Genomic DNA, 23,494 nt, shown 5'->3' with positions numbered 1-23,494 from the left:
GAGGCTCAGCTGGGCAGGAATAGGTGGGCCTAGAAAGCCCAGGAGCCGGGTGGCTGGGAAAGGGCATTTACTCCCTGGGAAGTGGTAGGAGTGTTTGGGGACTGCGGAGAAGTCGGCAGTCACTCCTTAGGACTGCTAAGGAGAAGGGACTTTGCTACCGCAGAAGGGGGGAATATTGAGTGACCCAGTCAGAGAGCTGAGTCATGATGATGATGGTGGTGTAGTAGTTCCTGGGGTGAGGCAGGTCTGCAAGGTGAGAGGACAATGGGATCAGCACCACCTGAGGGGGGCACACCAACTGGCACAGCTAACCCCCAGGATGGCCAGCAGGAGGTGCCAGGAGCAGTGGGTGGCCCTGTGACACCCCATGTATTATATGTGATGACCTAAATAGTCATAAAAAATGGTGTGGAAGTAAGACAACTGGTAAACATGGTACATGCTCAGAAAAGTTTGTTGATGACAACAAATTAGTGTTGTTAAATGATGGGACCCCAACTAAGAACATAAGAATGGCCAGACTGGGTCAGACCAAAGGTCCATTTAGCCCAGTATCCTGTCTTCTGACAGTGGCCAATGCCAGGTGCCCCAGAGGGAATGAACAGGACAGGGAATCCTCAAGCGATCCATCCCCTGTCTCCCATTCCCAGCTTCTGGCAAACAGAGGCTAGCGACCCCATCCCTGCCCATCCTGGCTAATAGCCACCAATGGACTTATCCTCCATGAACTCATCTAGTTCTTTTTTGGACCCTGTTATAGTCTTGGCCTTCACAACATCCTCTCACAAAGAGTTCCACAGACTGACTGTGCGTTGTGTGGGGGGGAAAAATGCTTCCTTTGTTTGTTTTAAACCCACGGCCTATTCATGTCCTTTGGTGACCCCTAGTTCTTGTGTTGTGGCAAGGAGTAAATAACACTTCCTTATTTACTTTCTCCACACCCGTCATGACTTTATAGATTTAATGCAGCAGACTGCTTAGACCTGGGAATTATAATAGCAGATATTGCAAGTAGATGCAACTGGAAAAAATATATAAGGAAGAAAGAATGGGGAATGCTCATTTCCCAACCCTTTTTACTTTTCAAGGGCAAGGTAAGGCTAAAGGTAATGAAAAGTTTACCCACCTGGAATTTTAAGAAAAATAACTAGGAGCTATTTACAATTAAGTGTACTGAATTTGTGAATAATCATTATGTGGGTGATGGCACAGAGAATTTCAATGACCATACAATAAAGGGATTAATAGCAGCAGCTACTGTAGCTGTACGACGAGTTTCAGAGTAGCAGCCCTGTTAGTCTGTATTCACAAAAAGAACAGGAGGACTCGTGGCACCTTAGAGACTAACACATTTATTTGACAGGTTTCAGAGTAACAGCCGTGTTAGTCTGTATTCGCAAAAAGAAAAGGAAAGCTTATGCTCAAATAAATTGGTTAGTCTCTTAGGTGCCACAAGTCCTCCTTTTCTTTTTGCAAGTTTATTTGAGCATAAGCTTTCGTGAGCTACAGCTCACTTCATCGGATGCATTCAGTGGAAAATATGCTCAAATAAATGTGTTAGTCTCTAAGGTGCCACAAGTCCTCCTGTTCTTGTAGCTGTACCTAAGATATTGAAGTACCCCAAAACTAAAAACTCACTTCCATGGTGGAATGAGGTGTGGAAAATGGCAGACAAAGAAAGGAATAAAGCCTATAACAAAGCAAAATATAGTGTGAAGATCTAATGACATATAAAAGATGTAAGGCAATAGCACAAATAATTTATTTTTATAAAATCAAAGAAAATGAGTTGGAGGAAGTACTGCAGGCAGATGAATAAAGACACCAAGACATCAGAAGTATACAGGCAAATTAGAAGAATGAATGGAATTCAGACTAAGTGTAACCCCATTTTAGGTCTTCTTGGGACTTGTTGGATCATATTAAAGAAGTTCTGTATTAAAATCACAAGTAAGTTTGATTCCCCATAGTTTAAATTCTAGGGCATTGCTAATTAAGAGGTCTCTTGGTTTGGTTTTTTTGTTTGTTTGTTTTTTGTTTGTTACTGTTTCTCTCCTCTCTGTGTGAAACTTGCAAGCTGCTAATTGTGTTTGAGAGAGACTCAAAGTTTGTAACAACAGAAACAGCCCACAGAGACTCCCCACCCTTCTGTTATATTTATCTCGCTTCGTTAACAATTGTGATTAAAATAGAGAGAGAGGATCTATGTGGATGGATGCTTGGTGTAGATAATAAATGAATGATCAGGGAGGTGCCAGCCTAGGAGTTCAGTATCAATCAGCCGAAGAATGCGCAGAGTGGAGACAACCAGAGGACCCCCGGAGGGCAGACTGGAAACCACCCAACAGCCTCAAGGGTGGGAGAACCGAAGAACAAGGTAACATCTGGCAGCACGGAGCCATCAGGAATGTGACATCTGCTGATTGATTCAGCAACAGCATGATGAAGCAATTCCCATAGACTGGCATAGGAAGAAATTCCTATAAAAATGGACTCTAGAAACTGAGAACTCTGAGTCTGGTTCTGCTATCCCCCTCCAGGAGCATCGGATGCGCATTTGACGAAGACTCGGCTCCATCCTCATGCCCAAGTTACCTGGCCAGCAACTTGGCATGAGCAACCTCTAGGCTGGTTTCAGAGTAGCAGCCATGTTAGTCTGTATTCGCAAAAAGAACAGGAGTACTTGTGGCACCTTAGAGACTAATCCATTTATTTGAGCATAAGCTTTCGTGAGTTACAGCTCACTTCATTGGATGCATTCCTTGAAGTGAGCTGTAGCTCACGAAAGCTTATGCTCAAATAAATTGGTTAGTCTCTAAGGTGCCACAAGTCCTCCTGTTCTTTTTGCGAACCTCTAGGCTGGTAACTATAACAAATTTGCAGAACGTGTGTGTGTGTGCGTGTGCGTGTGTGTGTGTGTATGAATGAGCGTGTGAATGAATGTGAAACTGAATGAAATGTTATAGCTATAACTGACTGCCTCCTAAGATTCTTTTTGTATTCACAATAAATGTGACCTTTTGTCTTATCCCCTTTAATAAGATCCTGCTGGGTTTTATTTTATTGGTATAACAGACTGACAGCTCAGTTAGAAGCTCTGATAATGAGAGAGCAGAAGTTTTAGGAGAAACTTTCCCAGGGGGGAGTAATGATGAAAATCAAAGTGAAGTTTTCCACCAGATTAAAAGACAATTCATTACCTGACAGACACAGGGCAGAATGAGAGAATATAAACTGCTAAGTATTAAGAATTATAATTGGTGGCAGCTATGGACTGGTCAGTCAAGGTCTGCTTTGCCATAGAAAAGAGCAAAAAGAAAGACAAAGCAAAGTTACTGCATGAGAGTTACAGAATGAGAGGGGAAGGTTGCCTGGAGGAGACAATGGAGTACGTTAGACAGGTACAGAGGCTGATCTGGCAAGGCAGTCTTTGTTCTTTTATAATTGCTATTTATTTACAATAAATGTTGGTACTTTGGGGGCTGAACTTCTCTGGGTCCCGCTGATCTAGCTGGGCAGCCTGGCTGTTGTGTGGCACCATTGTCCTAGGACAGTGGTTCCCAAACTTCAACAGCCTGCGAACCCCTTTCACTAAATTGTGAAATCTCGTGAACCCCCTCCTAAAAATGAATATTTCCAGGGATTTAAGTTTAAATTTCCTCCTCACTCTGTGGGGCTCCTACTGCTGGACCCCGTTGACCGCCCCGGTCAACTGAGCTCCACTGAGCTCGGGCTGCAGGTTCTGCTGACCGCCGGGGCTGGGGCTGCCAGCCCAAACTACCTGGGCCCGCTCTCCCTGGGGCTCGGGCTGTCTGCCGTGCAACTGGGTGCCACCTGCTACCTCCAATGCCCGGGGTCCTCTGGCTGCCATTAGTGACATTTTTTCTGGCGAACCCCCTGTAACATTCTGTGAACCCCCAGGGATTCGTGAACCCCAGTTTAGGAACTACTGCCCTAGGAGCTCGTGTTTAGTTGTTTGTCAGCTATGACCCCTAAATCCTCATCCAAGCTCTGTTCCTGCCTGCAGCCTACATCGTGTGGATGTGATTTGCACTGGTGTAAATCAGGGGTGGCTCCAGGAAAGTTATAGACCTGCACTGGTATGAGTGAGATCAGAATCCGGCTATCTACTCTATCTAAGGGCTGAAGCCTGCGCTGGCTGCCCTCTCCCCCTGCCCCCACTGAAGTCTGTGACATAGGCGCTGATTTTCTAATGTGCTGCGGGGTGGTCTCCCACATTCCCTCCAGTCCACCCCTTCCCCAAAGGCCCCACCCTGCCTCTTCCCTCCCTGTTCTTCCCCCTCCCGTGAGTGTGCCCTGCCCTCGCTCCTCCCCCATCCCCCCCCAGTGCCTCCTGCACATCGCAGAACAGCTGATCTGCAGCGAGTGGGAGGTGCTGGGAGAGAGGGGGAGGTGCTGATCGGTGGAAGAGCTGGGGGGAAGAGCGGATACGGGGGGCTGCCGGTGGGTGCTAAGCCTTGCTAAGCCTTTTTTCCTTCTTCAGTGGGTGGAGCACCCACGGAGCTGGCGCCTATGGTCAGCAGGCTCTCACAGGATGTGAGTCAACAGCATAGCATCTGGCCCTGTCTAATGTATCCATCCTAGGTATTTCTAAAGGTGCCCATCACCATGGTATTAAAGTGCCCATTGCAAATGATACTGGGCAGAGCTCTGTCTCTCTGCTGGGGTTGCTCAGTCCCTTTCTAGACCTTGCTCTAACCTCACTTACTCATGTCAATGCCATAAATCCCAGCCCACTATGCATACAGCTGCTGCCTTGCTGAATTAGCCTTGCACATTGTACAGAATATTGAAGCCAGATGCTTCTTCCACAAGGGAGTCCTGGAATGACGCGGCGTGAGGGAGTATTGGAATGCCTGATTCATTCTGCAGCTGGCTGCCAGGGGGGCATTCACCTTATGCTCTCCATTACCTAAAAACCCAACTGTTCTTGACTCATCCCTACACACCCCACCCTGCCTCCATAGGGAGCCGCTCTCAGAAACTCAGCTGTGGATGGGCCTTTCCTCTGTCATTACTCTGAAAGATGAACACAGCGAGAGAGGGCTGGGGGAAGGGGGATTCCCAGGGAAGTGTCTGGGGAAGGATGGCCTAGTGGTTAGGGGGCTAAATTGGGAACTGTTCAGGCACAGGCAGGTGAGTATGTGCCCCTATTCCAGGGGCACTCACCTGGGATATGGTAGATCCAAGTTCATGTCCCTGCTCCAATTAAAGAAGCAGAGTAGCTCTAACAGGAGAGTTTGAGACAGCCCCACCTGCAGGAGCCAATAGGCTGGTGGTTCAGGCACTTGCCTAGGGGGAGAGACCTGGAGGTCAGGTCCCGGCTCCATATCAGGCAGGATGAAAACATGGCTCCCGTATCCCAAGTGAGTGCCCTGATCTCTGGGCTATTGACTACACTTTGTGAATCTTGTCCTTAAGTCCCGCCTGTTTCCTCTGCTTTTCACTCCTGCCTAGCTTAAGCAGTTCCCTACTCAACTTGCTGGCTTCTGAAGATCCCTCTGAGTATGTCTACACTGCAGTGGAGGGGTGGGGTATGTGACACTGGCATACCAGGTGCCAGCTCATGCCTAGGCCCCAACTGAACACTGACACATGTGGTAAGATGTTGGTTGATGTTTGTCTAGGTGAGTGTGTTCCCTTTTTTGCTGCCCCAGCCCTGCACAGACAGCTGGCATGACAGAACTCAATAAAATGGCTCAATGACCACAAGATCCGTTAAGGGACAAAGGCATCCAGCCAGGTTTATTGTTGATGAAGCACGGTACTAGTATCCCACAGACTCTACTGGACCACTAACACATGTATGCCCATAACAATGGACCAGCTCAGTGAACGGTGGGACTTTCCGTTCCTCCCTAGGCCAGACAAAGACACTCCCTCTGAGATGCATCTTTATACCCTGATACAAACAAGTTACGTACTGCCCCTCTGATATAGTTACTGCCCCCGACGTGGCTAGTTATTACCCATCACCTTGTACATGTTGGTTGGATTAAAACATCTCTGTTGTGTACTGTCATCCTGACCTTATCTTTTAGGAGGGGTCAGTATGTTCCTGTTATCCTTGGGGGATGTTTTTGTACCATCCTTGATATTGGGATGTTCTGGTACCACTTGATATCGCGATGTGTTTGCGTGAGAACTCTGTGACTAGCACATCTTAGGAATATGTATTTCTGCAATATCAGCCCTGTTCTTGCCAGATTCTGTGAGCAGGTCCTGCCTCATACCAGGCCTCTGATACAAGGGCTTCTGTCTCAGGCTCTCTTCCTACGACAACACATACATGGCTGGAAATCTGTCTGGCTCCCCTGTGTGTTAGTATTGTTAAAACAGGTATTTGATTCACAAAAACGTGTTCCGTGTTTATGAAATGCTTGTAGGATGCCGCATGTATTAGGCCTGGTTTACACTGCAGAGTTAGGTCAACGTAAGGCAGCTGATGTCGCCCTAACTCTGTAAGCGTCTACACTACAACGTTGCTCCTGCTGATGTAACTCCACCTCCACAAGCGGCATGCCACTTAGGTCAATGTAGCTAGGTCAACACCGTGTCAGTGTGGACACTGTGTTACTTATACCCGACTGTTCCAGTTGTCAGCCCCTGGTGGTTGACAGCTGGGGTCCTGCCACCTGGGGCTGACAGTGCCTCACAATGCCCCACAGTTAAATTGGTGCAAACCCTCCTGGTGAGGATGTCCACTGCCAACACAAGGAATGTAGTGTGGACATGCAAATCTGATTTAATTACAGTAGTGACTGTATGTCAACGTAACTTACATTGACTTAATTTTGTAGCATAGACTTGCCCTTAATCTCCCTTTCTGTACCCCATGATATAAGGTAATATTAAGTGTTTGCAGTGTAAACCTCTATAACTGTGTCGCTCACCAAACAGGAAATCATTCATTATTGTAAAGCTGGCTTCCTATGGAAGGAGTTAGGGCCTGCCCACCAAGAAGGCCCATTGAAACTGAATGAGCCATTGTGAAACCAAGACTTTGGTGATTGCTCCCCCCACACCCATGAAGAGGAGACTTGCATAAGGACTCATCCCATCAGCCTGAACTCGGGGAATAAAAATCCCTGACAGGAAGAAACTGGGTCTCTGTGCTGCTGGAGAGGGCAAGATTTCTAAGGAAGGGATCCCCAGTGCTTGGCCTGGGTTAGCCCTGGAGGACATACAGAGATTGCACATTACAACAGCTTCTGTTACCTTTTGAAACCTAAGACTGTAACTCATTTGTGTGTCTGTTTATCTGCTTTACCCTTGTAAATAACTCTTATGTATTTTTCTTACTAAATTAATTAGATTTCTTAACTATAGGATTGGCTACCATCATTGTCTTTGTAGCATTTCAGGGGCACTTGACCTGGGATAAGTGACTGCTCCTCTGGGACTGGGAGTAACCTGAACATAGCGATGATTTTAGGTGTAAGGGACCATCTATCACAACGGCAGGCTTACCTGGGTGTCCCTAGCCTCTGTTTGCTGGTGTCCCTAGCCTCTTTTTGCCAGAAGCTGGGATTGGGTGACAGGGCATGGATCACTTGATGATAACCTGTCCGTTCGTTCCCTTTGGGGCATCTGCCATTGGCCACTGTCAGAGGACAGGATACTGGGCTAGATGGACCTTTGGTCTGACCCAGTGTGGCCGTTCTTATGTTCTTAAGACAGCCGGAATACCCAAGGGGACAGTCTGTGACTGCAGATTAAGGCTGTTATCGTGCCTGAGGAGTTCACACTTGCTGCTTGGTTGGTGAAATCAAAGTATAGAACTCGGTGCCCGTTTGGGTTTGTGCCCTGGTTTGGAGCAGTCTGCCCTGAGGCTGGCGCAGTGTGGTGCCTTTTCCTCATGCAGGGTGGCTGGGCCACATATAGAGGCTGAGCCTGCTCTAGCCTTGGCTAACAGCTGAGTCCGTTAGCTCAGGCCGTAGAGGTTCGTGCTTTAAGAGCCAGCAGATCCAGGTTTGGTTCCCACAGTTAAGCCCTCGCTCAGGGGCACAGAATTTGAATGGGTGATATCTGAAGTTTAAGATGACCCCCTCAGCAGCATGCTGTCACAGGTGCGGCAGGCAGCAGAAAGGAAGAGTCCCTTGCGCTGCAAGCTCCCTGCAGATCCTGTCTTAACAAGGTTTGTCAGCACAGGCAAAACAGGTTGTCTCCAGGTTCCTGATAGAAAAATTATGAGGAGGGAGCAGGAAGGGAACTTCAACTTTTATGGGCTAGAGTCTTAAACACAGTTTCCAAACAGGACAGTTTCCATCGCGGAAACAGGCTAGCATGGAATTATTTAGCAACTGCCTGTGAGCTGCACCTGTCATGCAGGATGGGGAGAGAATCTGGAATAAGACCCAGGGGTTATTGTTAGTTAAGACACAGGAGGGAGGGCATATTAACATTGTAAAACAAAGCAACATAGGTTCTGAAAAATGCTTTTTATTCTTCATGGCTTATTGGTGTATAGCAAAGGGTGCTGCTGATTTAATATAACTAATAGAACTGAAAAGATAAGAGAATCCGTGGAATATGGTGCATCTGAAGAGAGGCAGGTGAAACTGAAATGCAATGGCATACTCCCATCCTATTTGCAGTGGTGAATAAATGTTAGACCCAGAGGAGATATTCTTTACAAATGAGGCTGGTCAAAAAAAAAAAAATTAGTTTGAAATTTCCATGGAATGTTGAAAATCAAAAAAATTAAACAGGAAACACTCGGCTTAAAATTTCTCCTTGCTTCTCAGCCAATTGGGTGAAATATTTTGAATTTTGCAATTTTCAATTTTCAAACCTCAAAAACACAGGGAGAAATTAAAAACAAAATACTCAATGGTGGTCCCTTCTCTTAACCAGCCCATAGTTCCAAAGTTAGCCTAACAGGGCCCCATTTCTGTGACTCCTTTCCCTTTGTGCTTTTGCCAAGTAGTTTCAAGGAATCCTTTTCAGAACAGAGGTTGTTCAAACACTGTTTGCTTTGATTATATGGCATTTGCTATTTACTGTTCTCACACATGCATATTTGCATGGCATTGTTTGATTGGATGACTGAACGACTTTAAAGTGGGAGAATACAAATGATAGATTTTTGGTACAATTGTTTGATTAATACATATTTGTGCTAAAACTTGTGATGCTTTTGGGATCTGCAGATATTTTTATAATTGCCCAGCAGATACCCAGCTGCCCCATTCGCAGAGACCCAAGTGAGCTGTCCTGGTCATGTTCTTTGCATTAAAGAAACAAGAGCTTGTATGGAACAACCAAATGACAGAGACAAACGCCTACAAGATCTCTATCAAGCATTCTTACAACTACAATACCCACCTGCTGAAGTGAAGAAACAGATTGACAGAGCCAGAAGAGTACCCAGAAGTTACCTACTACAGGACAGGCCCAACAAAGAAAATAACAGAACGCCACTAGCCGTCACCTTCAGCCCCCAACTAAAACCCCTCCAACGCATTATCAAGGATCTACAACCTATCCTGAAGGACGACCCATCACACTCTCAGATCTTGGGAGACAGGCCAGTCCTTGCTTACAGACAGCCCCCCAACCTGAAGCAAATACTCACCAGCAACCACGCACCACGCAACAGAACCACTAACCCAGGAACCTATCCTTGCAACAAAGCCTGTTGCCAACTCTGTCCACATATCTATTCAGGGGACACCATCACAGGGCCTAATCACATCAGCCACACTATCAGAGGCTCGTTCACCTGCACATCTACCAATGTGATATATGCCATCATGTGCCAGCAATGCCTCTCTGCCATGTACACTGGTCAAACTGGACAGGCTCTATGTAAAAGAATAAATGGACACAAATCAGACGTCAAGAATTATAACATTCATAAACCAGTCGGAGAACACTTCAATCTCTCTGGTCACGCGATTACAGACATGAAAAACTTCAAAACCAGAGTCCAGTGAGAGTCTGCTGAATTGGAATTAATTTGCAAATTGGATACAATTAACTTAGGCTTGAATAGAGACTGGGACTTGTTGAGTCATTACACAAAGTAAAACTATTTCCCCTTGTTTATTCCCACCCCCCACCCTCGTTCCTCAGACGTTCTTGTTAACTGCTGGAAATGGCCCACCTTGATTATCACTACAAAAGGTTTCCTCCCCCACCCCCCACTCTTCTGCTGGTAATAGCTCATCTTAAGTGATCACTCTCCTTACAGTGTGCATGATAAACACCCATTTTTTCATGTTCTGTGTGTATATAAATCTCCCCACTGTATTTTCCACTGAATGCATCCGATGAAGTGAGCTGTAGCTCACAAAAGCTTTTGCTCAAATAAATTGGTTAGTCTCTAAGATGCCACAAGTACTCCTGTTCTTTTTAACTAAATGAATGATTACATAACTGGAACACACTTGCAGTTCATTTCAGGCTGCTGCTCAGCCTAGTGTCCTAGGCCCCAACTTCCCAAAATGGAGGGTGATTCTGCACCCCACCCCACATCCTTATTGTGGTGTTATTGGGGACTGTGTTGGAATTGCAGGCTATTGCTTTGAGTGTGTGTATAGGGGTGGTGTCTGGTCCAGCTTGCATGCTCGGAGGCTCTGTAGGGAAGTGTTCATGTATGCAGTCCCTCTATACAGAGGCAGCCTAGTGTAAGGAGGGGTGAGTTGTGTCTCTCTGTTTTAGGGAGCAGCCTGATTTTTCTTTCCCTGTTTTGGGTTCTTATGTATTGTGCTGAATTCTAAGAAATAAAGTCATGTTATGTTGCAACCTTCCAGCAAGAGTATTTATGTTTGTATCTAATGCTTCAGTGCAGATTCCATGAACATAATAGATCTAGAACAGCAGCTGCTCCACACACTGGCTTGTAGCATGGAATGGTGATGTCTTTGGTCATAGACTGGCTGCCTGTGGTTTTTGTGGCTAGCAAATTGTCCAGAACAGTAAGGTCATAGTCCTTTTAAAAACATCGCCTTGGGCTCTTTTCAGTGCCAGATTAAACAACTAAATATTCCCTGCACAGAAATGCCAGCCAAAAGTAACGATTGTTCCTTGGGGGGCATGAGCCTCTCTGCTCCCAGCCTACAGGACTCATTCAGCAAAGCCCAAAACAAGAGGAGCTGAACAAAAGGTGCCTGATCCCAGGACAGGTCAGAGCTCAACAAGAGAGCAGCCTCCCCCAGTCATCCTCTTCCATCTTATTGTTCCAGTTTGCTCTGCCCTAAGGATCCTGCAGTCCTTACTCAGGCAAAGCTCCCACTGACTCTAATGGTGGCTTTGCCAGGCTGCAGGCCTGAGCCCTAAAATATCTGTGACTCTCAGCCAGCTAGGAAAGGCCTCTATGATCAGCCAGCTGTGGATCCTACACAACACAGGCCAGAGACGACCCAGGCCTGCCCAGAGTGGGGGGGGTGGTGGTCAGAGTGAGGGCAGCTGGCTTCAGCAGAGTTACATGCTCTGTAGAAGCAGAGAGGCACATCTGGGAGGGCATATGACCCCACATGCCCACCCCACGTCGCTTTCACCCGCCGATTCCAGCATCTAGCCCAACAATGTGTAGCTGAACTGAACCCTATCTTTTAGCCAGCCACGTTCCCCCTGTAACAATTGCTGTAGCTGTCCGGTGAAAGGAAGAGCCTTTTCCTCCACAGCCCGAGTGGGGCCCGTACACAGCACCACATGGAAGGGGCTCACTTTTTATCAGCGTGATGGGGAAGAGCTTCCTCTCATGGAGCTAGAGATGCTGGGGAGCTGCCGCATCCCCTGGCCTGAAGTGGCTTCCATCATATCCAGGGGTTACAGTTTGATTCAATGGCTCCCAGCACCCCCCACAAATTGTGCCAGCGCCCCGCCCTTGCCGTGGATCGCATTGGGCCAACCGCTCTTCCGAGAGCACACGCGGAACTCTGCTTTGCCATCACGCCGCAGAGCCAACAACCAGCGTGTGCGTGTGAGAGCGAGAACTGCTGTGAGATTACGGCTCTTCCTGGCCTCGGGGAGCTGGCACGCGCGGTGGGCGGGTCCAGTCGGCGCTAGCTGGTCCCTCATGGCTGGGCTTGGAAGGGGTGGGGTTTTTTTTTTTTTTTTTTGGAGAAAGGCTGCCCTAATAAATGACGTGAGAGGGCAAGATATAGGGTTGCCAACTGTCTAATCGGACAAACGCAAACACCCTGGCCCTGCCCCGCCCCTTCCCTGAGGCCCCGCCTGGCTCACTCCATTCCCCCTCCCTCGGTTGCTCGCTCGCTCTCCCCCTCCCACACTCACAATCACCAGGCTGGGGCAGGGGGCTGGGGGGCGGGCTCTGGGCTGGAGCTGAGGGGTTCGGACTGTGGGAGGGGACTCCAGGCTGAGCCTGGGGCAGGCGGCTGGGGTGCAGGAGGACGTATGGGGTGCAAGCTCTGGGAGGGAGTTTGGGTGCTGAAGGGGGTTCGGGGCTGGGGCAGGGATGTGGGCTGTGGGAGGGGGCTCAGGGCTGAGGCAGGGGATTGGGGTGTGGTAGGGGGTGAGGGAGTTTGGGTGCAGGAGGGGGCTCTGAGATTGGGCAGGGTGTTGGGGTGTGGGAGGGGGTGAGGGGTGCAGTCTCCAGCCAGGCACCAGTTATCTCTGGTGGTTGGCGGTGCAGCAGGGCTAAGACAGGCTCCCTGTGGCTCCTAGAAATGGCCAGCATGTCTCTGCGGCCCCTGGGGGGGAGTAGGGGGCTCCGCACGCTGCCCCTGCCCACAGGCACCACCCCTGCAGCTCCCATTGGCTGCAGTTCCCGGCCAATGGGAGCCGCAGAGTCGGGGCGGGGCAGTGCGCTGTGCCCTCTGCACACACCCCCCCACCCTTCCAGGAGCCACTGCTGGACATGCCAGCCACTTCTGGGAGCAGCACGGGGCCAGAGCAAGTAGGGAGCCTGCCTTAGCCCCGCTGTGCTGCTGGACTTTTGGCAGCCTAAAATCTCCCAGTTTGGCTTCACTAGCTTCCAGGAGATAGGGCCCGATTCTAGGAGACTCCCGGTGAAACCAGGAGGATTGGCAACCCTAGCAATATAAGATATTGCATCTGAGACCACCTCTGAAATGTATTTGGGGACTTGTGATCAGCAGCTCCTCGGTCCTCTTGAAACTTTCTGAAGCACCAACTTCTCCTACATTCCACTTCCAAAAATGTGGCAAATCTTAGCTGGGGGAAAAATGATTTCTCTCCTCTTTCACAGCTAGATCATATATAGGAAAGTCCAGGGAGCCTCTCGTGTGGTATATTGAAAACTGTTTTAAATTTTAAGCTATCACTTTCAGAGTAAGGGGTGTTCCTGATCCTGCTTGCAGGCTAGGGGGCTCTGTAGGGAAGCGTGTGACCTGGGCCTATCAGCAGTCAGTCTGAAGAAAGCCAGCATAGCAAAAGATGGCCTAGATTAAGGTGAGGTGAGTTGTGCCTCTCTGTCTTGGAGAGAGGCCTGGTTTGTCATGTGTTATGTTGCAACCTTCCAGCAAGAGTATTTTTTTTAATCTAACTTCTCTGTGTGAATTCTGTAAACATAAAATCTAGGTTATTTTATTACAACACAACTCACTCCAGGGGTGATTATGGTGGCATATGGATGAACACTCTACAGGGAAGATTCCTAGCTGGGATGCATTGTCCTAGCTCTATTGATGACCGTTTACAGCAGCTTGAGTTTCTGCCCCTTAGCTTTCAAGTCTGGGCTCAAACTGAGAGTGTCACAATGAGCTTTCTCGGTCTCAGTCTTGTCCTTCATGAGCATTTCTCCTGATCACAAAATCATCCTCTAGCAGCTCTGCCCCAGAGAGGTGGACAGGAAATTGCAAGTCAGGAACTTGGGTATTACTATGGTGGAAGAGACCAACCCACAGATGTTTCATCATGCAAAGACCATTCCCTAATTCCATGAGATGAATCTCTTCAGATATATATATTCTACACACATAGTACTCCTTATTTCAACTAGGGCCCTTTATACCAAACATCACCAAAATATTTAACAGAGGGAGAGTCCCTGATGAGATGAAGCCAAAGGAAGATTAAAACAAGCTGTGCCTTCTCTAACATAACTACATGGCAACATGTATAGGGATTTAGGGGGGGTGGGGTTAAAAAAAGAAAACAACCCTACGAAAACAAGAGATTCCATTGCAGATGCTTCTCCTGGTGGGGAGTGGTTGAGAGGACCTGACGGAGGTTGGTCATGTTGTTTAATGTGCTGCTGGGATATGTTCAGATGCTATGGCGCGGATTAATGGGATATAGGAGCTGATCCAGAATAGACGGTATGAAAAGGAGGGACTCGCTGAGAGGCTAAGAGGGAAGCAGGGAGTTAGGTAGGGCAATACAACTAGAAGAGAGCAATCCCACCCCCAGACTGGAGAGCTCTGGGGAGCAGGCAGAGGAAACCAGGGCGGAGGAATGGAATGAGTGGGTAGTGCATGGAGGAGGTAGGTGACAGAGATCAGAGGAAATAGGTTGGAGCAAGGCCATGGAGAGAGCTGGGAAAGTTGGAGGGGAATGCAGAATGAGTAATGGAGCCAGTAAGAGAGAGCCCTAAGGGGAGCACACTGAGCGCTTTGCCCTGGTGCGAGGGTTTGCAATATCAGGCCCTTCGCTATTTGCCCTTTGATCATTCAAATGACCAAATCCGCTCCTGTCCCAACTTTGCTGGGGGGAGAACTGCCCTGCCAGCCAGACACCCTTAATGCCATGTTCCGGCCTAATGCACATTTACATGGGGAAGAGGAAGGTTTAAACCTCTGACAACCTAAGTTTACAAGAGATGTTCAGGCAGGCTCTTAATTATACAATGAGGCAAGCAGACCTGGCTAGGATGGAGACCTGCAAAGTGCTGTGGTTTGCAGGCAGAGATGGGTAGTAGCTATTGCTTTTTAGTGCAGTGTCTGCAGCACTCCCAGACCTGTGTGTGAGGTGCTGAGGGGAATTAGAACATTCAGAAACTAATATAAAAAAAAGTCTCTTCGAGTATTTGTTACTCCTGGGGGAATTCTGCACCACTGCACGTGCACAGAATTTATGTCCCCGCAAATTTCTTTGCTTATCCTCAGAAAAACGACTTTCTGATGGAGAAGCAAAAGGAAGCTGTCAGAGTGGTCAGCAGTATGTTTCAGGTGCCCAGGGCAGCCAGCAGAGAGGTAAATTCCTGTGGGACAGGGAGCGGGACTGGAGAAGACCCAGCTGTTGGCTCCTACCTGGTGCCAGGCTCAGCTGCTAGTCCCAGCTAGGCTGGGGAGGATGGGACTTCCTCTTCCCCTGCACGGCATCTGGGCACGTGTCAGACCCAGCACCAGATTTCTCCCCCAGCTTCAGGAAGCTCTTCAAACTCTCCCCACCCCCGCTTCCTGCACCCATCGCTCCTCAGCTGCAGGGGAAGGGATCAGTGTGCAGGGAGCTGCACCTACATCTGCCCCACCCCCATGCACCCAGACCCCTCATACCCAGACCCTCCTGCCGAGCCCCACTCCTGCTGCACCTGGACCACCCCAATGAGCCACCCACACCTGGATCCCCATCCCACTGACCCCCAACCAGCTGCACCTGGACCCCATTCCACTGAGCCCCACTCCCCCAGGATCTGGACCCTCCCCCTGAGCCCCCACACCCAGACCCCCCTGCTGAGCTCTATCCCCCCCATACATGTAGATATCCCCCTCTGAGCCCCAACCACCTTCACCTGGACCCCCCTGCAGAGTCCCATTACCATTGCACCCAGGACCCCCCAACAAGCAACTGCACATCCAGATCCCCCTGCACCTGGATCCCCCACTGAGCCACCCACACCCAGATTGCCCCACACAGAACTCTCTTATCCCATACCTGGATCCCCCCACACTAAGCCCTTCCATACTTGGATCCTGCCTTGCTGAGCCTGCCAGCCCACATCTGGTGCACCTGGCATGGAGGGGCAGGGCCCTAGGATGTTTCTGGGGCAGGCCCTGTCCTTGCTCTGTGTCAGGGTTGGATGCAGCCTCACTGCTCAGTCTGTGTCCCTGGGGGAAGCTGCACAGTGATCTCCCACCTCTGTGCAGCCGGTAGCCTGTGCTCCCCAGTGCTCTGCTGGAGCCTCCACATTTATTTGACAAATAAAATTTGCAGAATTTTGCAGAATTTTAAAATATTGTGCTCAGAATTTTTAATTTTTTGGTGCAGAATGCCCTCAGGGGTAACTTGTGTGAAACGTGCTGGGGTTGGTGGGCAGGGGCCACAGAACTCAGCCACCAGCTGAGTCCAGGGGACTAAAAGTGAACTAACAGGGACTGGGTGTGTCACAGGGTGGCTGGCCCCGTTAAGGGGAGTCAGGGTCCAGTCTACCCATGACAGCCTTCTTTAGGGTGAACGAGCCCATCTTGGCCTGCCTGTAAGGAATTAACTACCTAGGTGGCTGGTTGGCAGCTAATTGGCTAATAAGCACCTGGACCAGACAAACGACTCTCAGAGCTGAGGCAAGGGAAACTGCTCCTGGAAAGCAGAGGCCCCTAAGGAGCGGAGTTCCTAGGTAGCTGTAGGAGGCCCAGCCTGTGAGGAGCGGCGTTATGCCTGGAGAAGAGCTGCAGGAAGCAGGAAGGCCCTGGGCTCTGGGGAAGGAATCCAGGTTGAGAGCACCTTGCAGGTAAAGGCGCTGGACAGGTGACTCATAGTCTGCAATGGAGTTTGCCTCCCTGCTAAGAAGCCTGGCTGAAGGTCTCATGTTTGCTGCTGAGCTTTCTGATAAGGAGGCTCTTAAAAGGGGGTGGGACACTGCTTGTTACTAAAAGCCTTGGTGAATTTCCCAACCCGACTGGGGAAAAGGAAGGCAGCACACCCCTGCAACACCACACCTAGCCCCAAATGGTGTACTGGGAAGGCATATGCCTTGCACAGGGTGACCGCTCTGGAGAGTGAAGTCCTCCATTTATCCACAGCGCAGGTACAAAATGGGCAGCCATGGTACAACCTTCTCCCAAGCCACCTTAGTAGGACCAGCCTCTAGGCATAAGAAGCTGCAGTCCTCCCTACCCATTCAGTCTTCTGACTCTTTGCTGAGCTTGCCAACAACAGGGCAAATTAGTGCTAATCCCAGCATGGTTATGTACATGTTTGTCCATGGGGACCCACCAAATTATTTCATGGAGGCAACCAAACGGCTGTCAGGTAGTAACAGATTTAAACCATGCCTGACCTGGATTATAGCCTACAAGTGAAAGGTTCCCATTACTGCCCAACTGGGGACAATCTGAGTGGGCAGAGCTAGCATCTTACTGTCATTAGGGAATGTGGTGTATCTGCTGATGGAGTAAGGGTGATATCAGTCATGTCACAACCACCCTAGCATGAATTCTAGGCTTGGACCTCCCTTTCTAGCTCTGGGCCCTTCTGAACTTTTCTGCTCTGTTGCAAGCCCTGTCACTGTAAGTTATTAGAGCTGGGTCTGAATCAACTTCCCTTGAGCTTGGGAGAAATTCAGATCTGGATCTGCTGTTGAATTTCATGGCTAGCCCCATAATGGGTTGAACCCAAACCCTGGATCTGAACTTTGGAGATCAGGTGGAGATCCAAACTCTGCCACTCAGCCCTGTCTCTACATGTTACAGAAGTAAGGCTGGTGGAGAAACGGATGCTGCGAGGACCATGTTGGACAACCGGTGCTGCTTATGGAGGAGGAGCGCCCGGTTACTCGAGCTGGTCAGAACTGGGGGAGGACAATTCCGCTTGATGGTAACTCTTGAGGTTTCAGGGTTTGTTTGCGTTCTGAAGTGGAATCCTCAGAAGTCTTTCACGAACTTTCACGAACGGAGGATTCTGCGTCCTGGTGATTAAGACCCTGGCTTGGGATCCCCGGCTTCCAGTCCCCATGCTGCCTGATTCAGAGTGCTCTGAGGTGAAAAGCTCTGCTCTGTCAGGCAGAGCAGGGACTGGGAGCACCCAGGACCCTGACCACCAGCACACGCCCACGATTCTGCTTTTGTGAAAATGTTTGAAAGGTTCCAATGTGGAATGGAAACAAATTTTGGAACCTGAGGAGTTGCATCCCCTGGTCAGCTCGGCCAACTGCCATGTCTGCTGGCAGCATCACCCACCTACTTAGCCTAGGCCTGGCAGCTGTTTTAGGGATTGCATATGATGATGATTGCACATGCGTTTGCTGAGCTGACTTGCTGTCTGGGGCATAAGCTAAGTAATAACCAGTCCCTGCGCCTCCCGTCTCGCCCTCAGCCACTTCTGTTTAAATAAACACCAGGTGACCCGCCTCCAAGCCAGCTGATGCGATAGCTGAGTGCATGCTGACCATGTGAAGTCAACTGTTGTGAGCGTTAAGCAGCTTACAGCTGTATTAAGTGGATTCTCCTCCACTGAAGCCAGTAGAGATGTGCCTGTCCACCTCCCCAGAACCCAATAGGCCCCCAGTGGACTGGATCTAGCAACTATTTAGAAGCATCTGGGGTAGCAAGGTGCCTGCTCTTCCTGATGCTCGGATTGTTCCTTAGTGAAGATCAAGCAGAACAATCCTGACCGCTTTTTTCCAAGAAGATGCTGGTGTGACGGGTTAGAGCCCAGTTCTGGGATGCCGCCTGATGTGCTGGGGTTTAACTGAGCCTCCCCTGATCAATCAGCCTGGGTTCCCTCTCCCTGCTTTGCTGAATTAGGCTCTTCGGCCTCTTGCAGCACACACACAGGTAGGGCCACAGCCCGCTCCAGACACGGTCTGAAATCAGGCTCTGTGTGAAAGGGCTCCCCCAGCACTCGCTTGCCCACTTTTAGGACACAAACCCAAAATAATACTGTCTTGCACAGTATGGAAATATCTGTACAGCGCAAGCTCATAGAATTCGCCCTCTTCCTCAATGTGAAGAGGGATGTGCACGACTTCTTGGCCCCCCAGCTAGAAATTGCATAAACTGAGTTTTATTATAAACAAGAAATAAGTTTATTAACTACAAAAGGTGCATTTTAAGTGGCTAAAGAGATTGCCTTAGTAAACAAACAAAAGCCGCAGACTGAGCTTAACACACTAGGTAGGTACGATACAAATTAACAAATTCTCACCCTGAGTGATAAACAGGCTGGCGGATTCTTAAGGCACAAGTTGCCTTGGCTTTCCCAGGTTTTCTTACACAGGCTAAAGATCTTAGCCTGGGACCATTACTTCTCACAGTTCAGTCTTTGTTCCTCAGGTGTCTTCAGTGTGTTGTTGGAGGGAGAGTGAGGACCCCTCATGTTGTCATTGTGCCTCTCTTATATCTTCCCCCCACTTGCTGGAAAGTTTTTTCGCTGTGACCTGGGTCAAACAATTTTCATTGTATAGAACTATCTGACCTGGGTCAAACAGTTCCCATTGCGTCAAGCTATCTCTGAGAGGTTTCTATTGCACAGAGTTCCTGGGGTAATCCTTATGCTTGTGTGCATTTCTCCAGTAAGCCACTAACATTGTTTCGCCTCATCCAACATAGCACATTTGAAATACAGAGACATGGTCAATATTCCCAGCTTCAGATACAAAAATGATAGATGCATACAATTTGGATAAACACATTCAGTAAATTATAACCTTTCCAATAAGAAAAGGAGTACTTGTGGCACCTTAGAGACTAACCAATTTATTTGAGCTGTAGCTCACGAAAGCTTATGCTCAAATAAATTGGTTAGTCTCTAAGGTGCCACAAGTCCTCCTTTTCTTTTTGCGAATACAGACTAACACGGCTGTTACTCTGAAACCTTTCCAATGATATCTTGCAAGACTCATCTTGCATCAAGTACGTCTGTTACGTCATGTTCATATCATAAGCATATTTTCATAAAGAATATGGAGTGAAACATCACAGCTGGCACACACAGACCCGTCCGGAGGTAACACCCTCCTCCCTTCCGTGATTCATCGGGATTCCCTTGAGATTCCAGAAAGTGCCCACAGCTGGATTGTGGGTGAGGTAAGTGGCAGGTTTCCTCTGCATGCAGAGACCTGTTTGGGTCTGCAGGGAAACACAGCCCAGGTGGAGCCTCCAGCAGGCAGTAACCTGTGGGGAAGATGAAATACAATGTAGTCACTTACATTTATATGATTTTTTTTTATGCATTCTTACTGTAAATAAGAAACCTCTGAGCTGTTACAGCTGGCTTTGACGGGCTGCGTTATGTGTGCATGTGCCTGCAGCTGGGGGGAGATCTTAGATAAGCACTGGGGTGGAAGTGGGAGGCCTCAAAGAAAACCCCAGGGAAGCTGTGGGAAGTGGCGGTGTGCTTCAGCAGAGGGTGCTCTTTTCTCAGTCAGCACGGAGCGGCTGCCCCAGCATGGGGCGAGGCAGTGGGATTTTTTGGGGTGAGATTAATAACCTGTAGTTTTTCAAGATGCCAAGCTGCATTCCTAAGAGTTGGGGTCCTGCTTCTAGAGGGCTGGGCATATATAAGTGTAATTACAGAGCCTTATCCAAAGTCAATGGGAATCTTTCAATGGGCTTAGGATCAGGCCCATGTTGCCTACCTAAATTCGCCAAGAGGGAGCCTTCTCCACTTCCTGGTTTAAGCTGTTGTGTTCTAGTGCCCTGTACCAGGAGCACACTGGAACTATGCAGTCTTGCCTTCGCTTCTACAAATGCCAGATTTTGCCTTTTTAGTCCAAACTCATGAGACTTTTCTGTCACAACTGGGTTTATGGCAGTGTCACCAGCCCCAGATGCTCAGAAATCATGAGCTTGAATTAAAAAATAAAACAGCTGGGGGTTTTCTTAATTTGCCTGCTAGGTCTTAAGCTTTCAGGGACCCTGAGTAGGAAAAAAGTGATACTTTTTCTCATCGTCCATATTATGACAGGTTTCCATGAACCTTTTTGCCTTGTGACCTGCCTCTAAGTCTCAGTTTTGGACACATGCATTTTGATCCGATGAAGTGCGCTGTAGCTCCTGAAAGCTTATGCTCAAATAAATTTGTTAGTCCCTAACCCCACAAGTCCTCCTGTTCTTTATGCATTTTTGGTGACAGCCTTTTTGAAAAAAGTTTTCTCTTATTTTAAAAATTGTATTTAACTTACCGTTATTGGATGCCCTGGAACTAAATGAATAAATATAGCTTTCATGTCTTCCCCCCTTTTTGCAGGAAAACACATGCTTTTTGCATTTGGTACAATTCTAAATAAAGTCTAGTAAACAGGTGTTAACAACGGGCATTTTTTCCCTCAAATAACTTTAACACAGTTAGAACATTTCTAAATAAAGTCACTAAATTTACAAAAATCTGTGTTTTATTTTATATATAAATTACCAGGCATTTTTAGAAAAATATTTTATATGCAGTTAGTCCATTTTAAATAAAGCCTTGAGGCCGGAGGAATAAAGGAGGAGTGTTAATGCATATATAGAATATGCATTTTTAGGGAAAATATGGTCTCATGCATTTACTGTATATTTAAATGGTCATTAGATAATTTACAAAATCTTAGTAACAAGGGAATAAAGTGGTGTGTTAACATGAATTCTAATGCACTTAATGAACTTTTTTGGAATTATACTATTGCTCAAAGGTCACAAAGTATTCCTGATAGAGAGAGAAATTACAACACCGAGCTAGTTACATACTACAGGGGACAGACACCTTTTGGAGATGAGCAAGAATGTTCTTTAAAACAGCAAGAAAGGAAAGAAGCCAGGGAGAAGTGAGCAGTGTATCGTGCCTGGCACCGAAAGAACTGCTCAGTGCCTGCAGTGACCAAGAAGAGGAAACTGCGAAGGGCTAGTCTACCCCGGCAATGCTACAGTGCTGTTGAGGTAGAGCTTTAACATGCCTTGTGCAGTCGTGGCGCAGGGCTCTAAAAACCCACCTCCACGAGGGGCGCAGCTCCCAGCGCTGGGGCGCTGTCTACACGGGCACTTCACAGTGCTGAAACTTGCTGAGCTCAGCGGGGTGTTTTTTCACACCCCGAGTGAGAAAGTTGCAGCGCTGTAAATTGCCAGTGTAGACAAGCCCTAAGTTTTTCATTTCCGTAATTAAAACTATAGAACCACAGGGTTAGAAAGGACTGCAAGGGTCATCTAGTCTAACTCCCTGCCAATATGCAGGATTTGTTGGGTCTAATATTAAATAATCATCATTCTGCAGAGAGACAGGCCTTTGTTACACCTCAAGTGTAGCAAAGATTTGCCTAAATGAATTGCCCAGCATGCGCAAAAAAACCAAACAAACCCCCAAGCAAACAAAAAACTGGAAATATAGTCCATGTAAAGTTTGAACAAAGTTTAAGATTCCCGGTGACAGTATAAAACCTCCAGCATTCACAGAGGAGCTTTGCAATAAAAAATAAAATGTTAAAGGACAAGCTAAGGTTGTCTGACTGTTTAGGTGACAGAGAAGAATACTTGCGTAGTCACCCTCATGTCCTTTTTTCTCCTTTTTTAGTTTTTATTTGAAGAAGCAGGACCCACCCTTCCAAAGGTGCATGCATGTAGATTTCTTTATTTACAAAACCTATTTACTCAAAGACAGGTATTTCCTCATAGCCTTTTCTATTTATTGCAAATTTTCTTAAGTTGTATTAGGGGCCTCTTACATTTTGTAAAGTTTTTGAAGGACAGATAAATTTTAAAAACAAGGAAAACCACAGAACACACAGAGACACAGCACCACCCATCCCTCTTCCTGGCCCTCTTTTCCAAAACAATTAAGCATACATTGAAGCCAACCTGTATATCGCTTATAGAAAAACCACTGTACGCATTCAGACTAGTGTTACACTATTTTATAGATCAGCCACTTGCTCATCACATGCACGTTCATATTTTATATTTTTACCATTGTTTTCTATAAAATACTCAGCCTAATGAAAAAAATCTAATGGTGTAAAATTGGCTAATACACCCCCTGTAGATAAAATGTGGGCCTGGTTTAAACTATTTTATGTAAAAGAGTGGATTTTTGCTTTTTACCAGAGATCAGAATGATATTTCTCCCTCCACCCCAAACATACAGCACCATCAATCACCTCCTCCCTCCTCTTTCCCATAACGATTGAGCAGGCATTCAAACCCAGTTGTTTACTATTTTCATAAACTACCTTAAGCATACATTCACATGTTATTTTATAGACTAATCACTCTCTCTCTCTCACTCCACCCACTCACACACACGTTCACACATGGGTTTTCAGCATAAATTTATACAAAATACAAGCAGCCTAATTTAAAAGAAATCTAATGATGTAGCATTGGCTAATACGCCCATTTGTGGAACAAAATGCAGGAATAGTTTCAACTATTTTTTGTACGAAGAGTGGATAACATTTTTTATTACTTTCCCCCCACAAGCAATCCCCTCTTTGTTAAGGAAAAGCCGTAATTCTTTCAGTGTTTAAGGTCTGGGAGGTGAAGTAATTAAACTGAACATGGATTTAATAAATAATATCAAAGCAGGTAGGGAGTATTAGGGAAAACTGTATTTTAGTATTTGAGACTCAGGAGATACATTGTATTTTAAGAACATTTTGTTTGTATCTTAAATGCTTTAGCAGTAAATATTTTGCCCT

Source organism: Natator depressus, chromosome 16 (genome assembly GCF_965152275.1).
Source record: "Natator depressus isolate rNatDep1 chromosome 16, rNatDep2.hap1, whole genome shotgun sequence".
Taxonomy (NCBI): Eukaryota; Metazoa; Chordata; order Testudines; family Cheloniidae; genus Natator; species Natator depressus.
The sequence above is the reverse complement of the archived record's forward strand: the minus strand, read 5'-3'. Positions refer to the sequence as shown.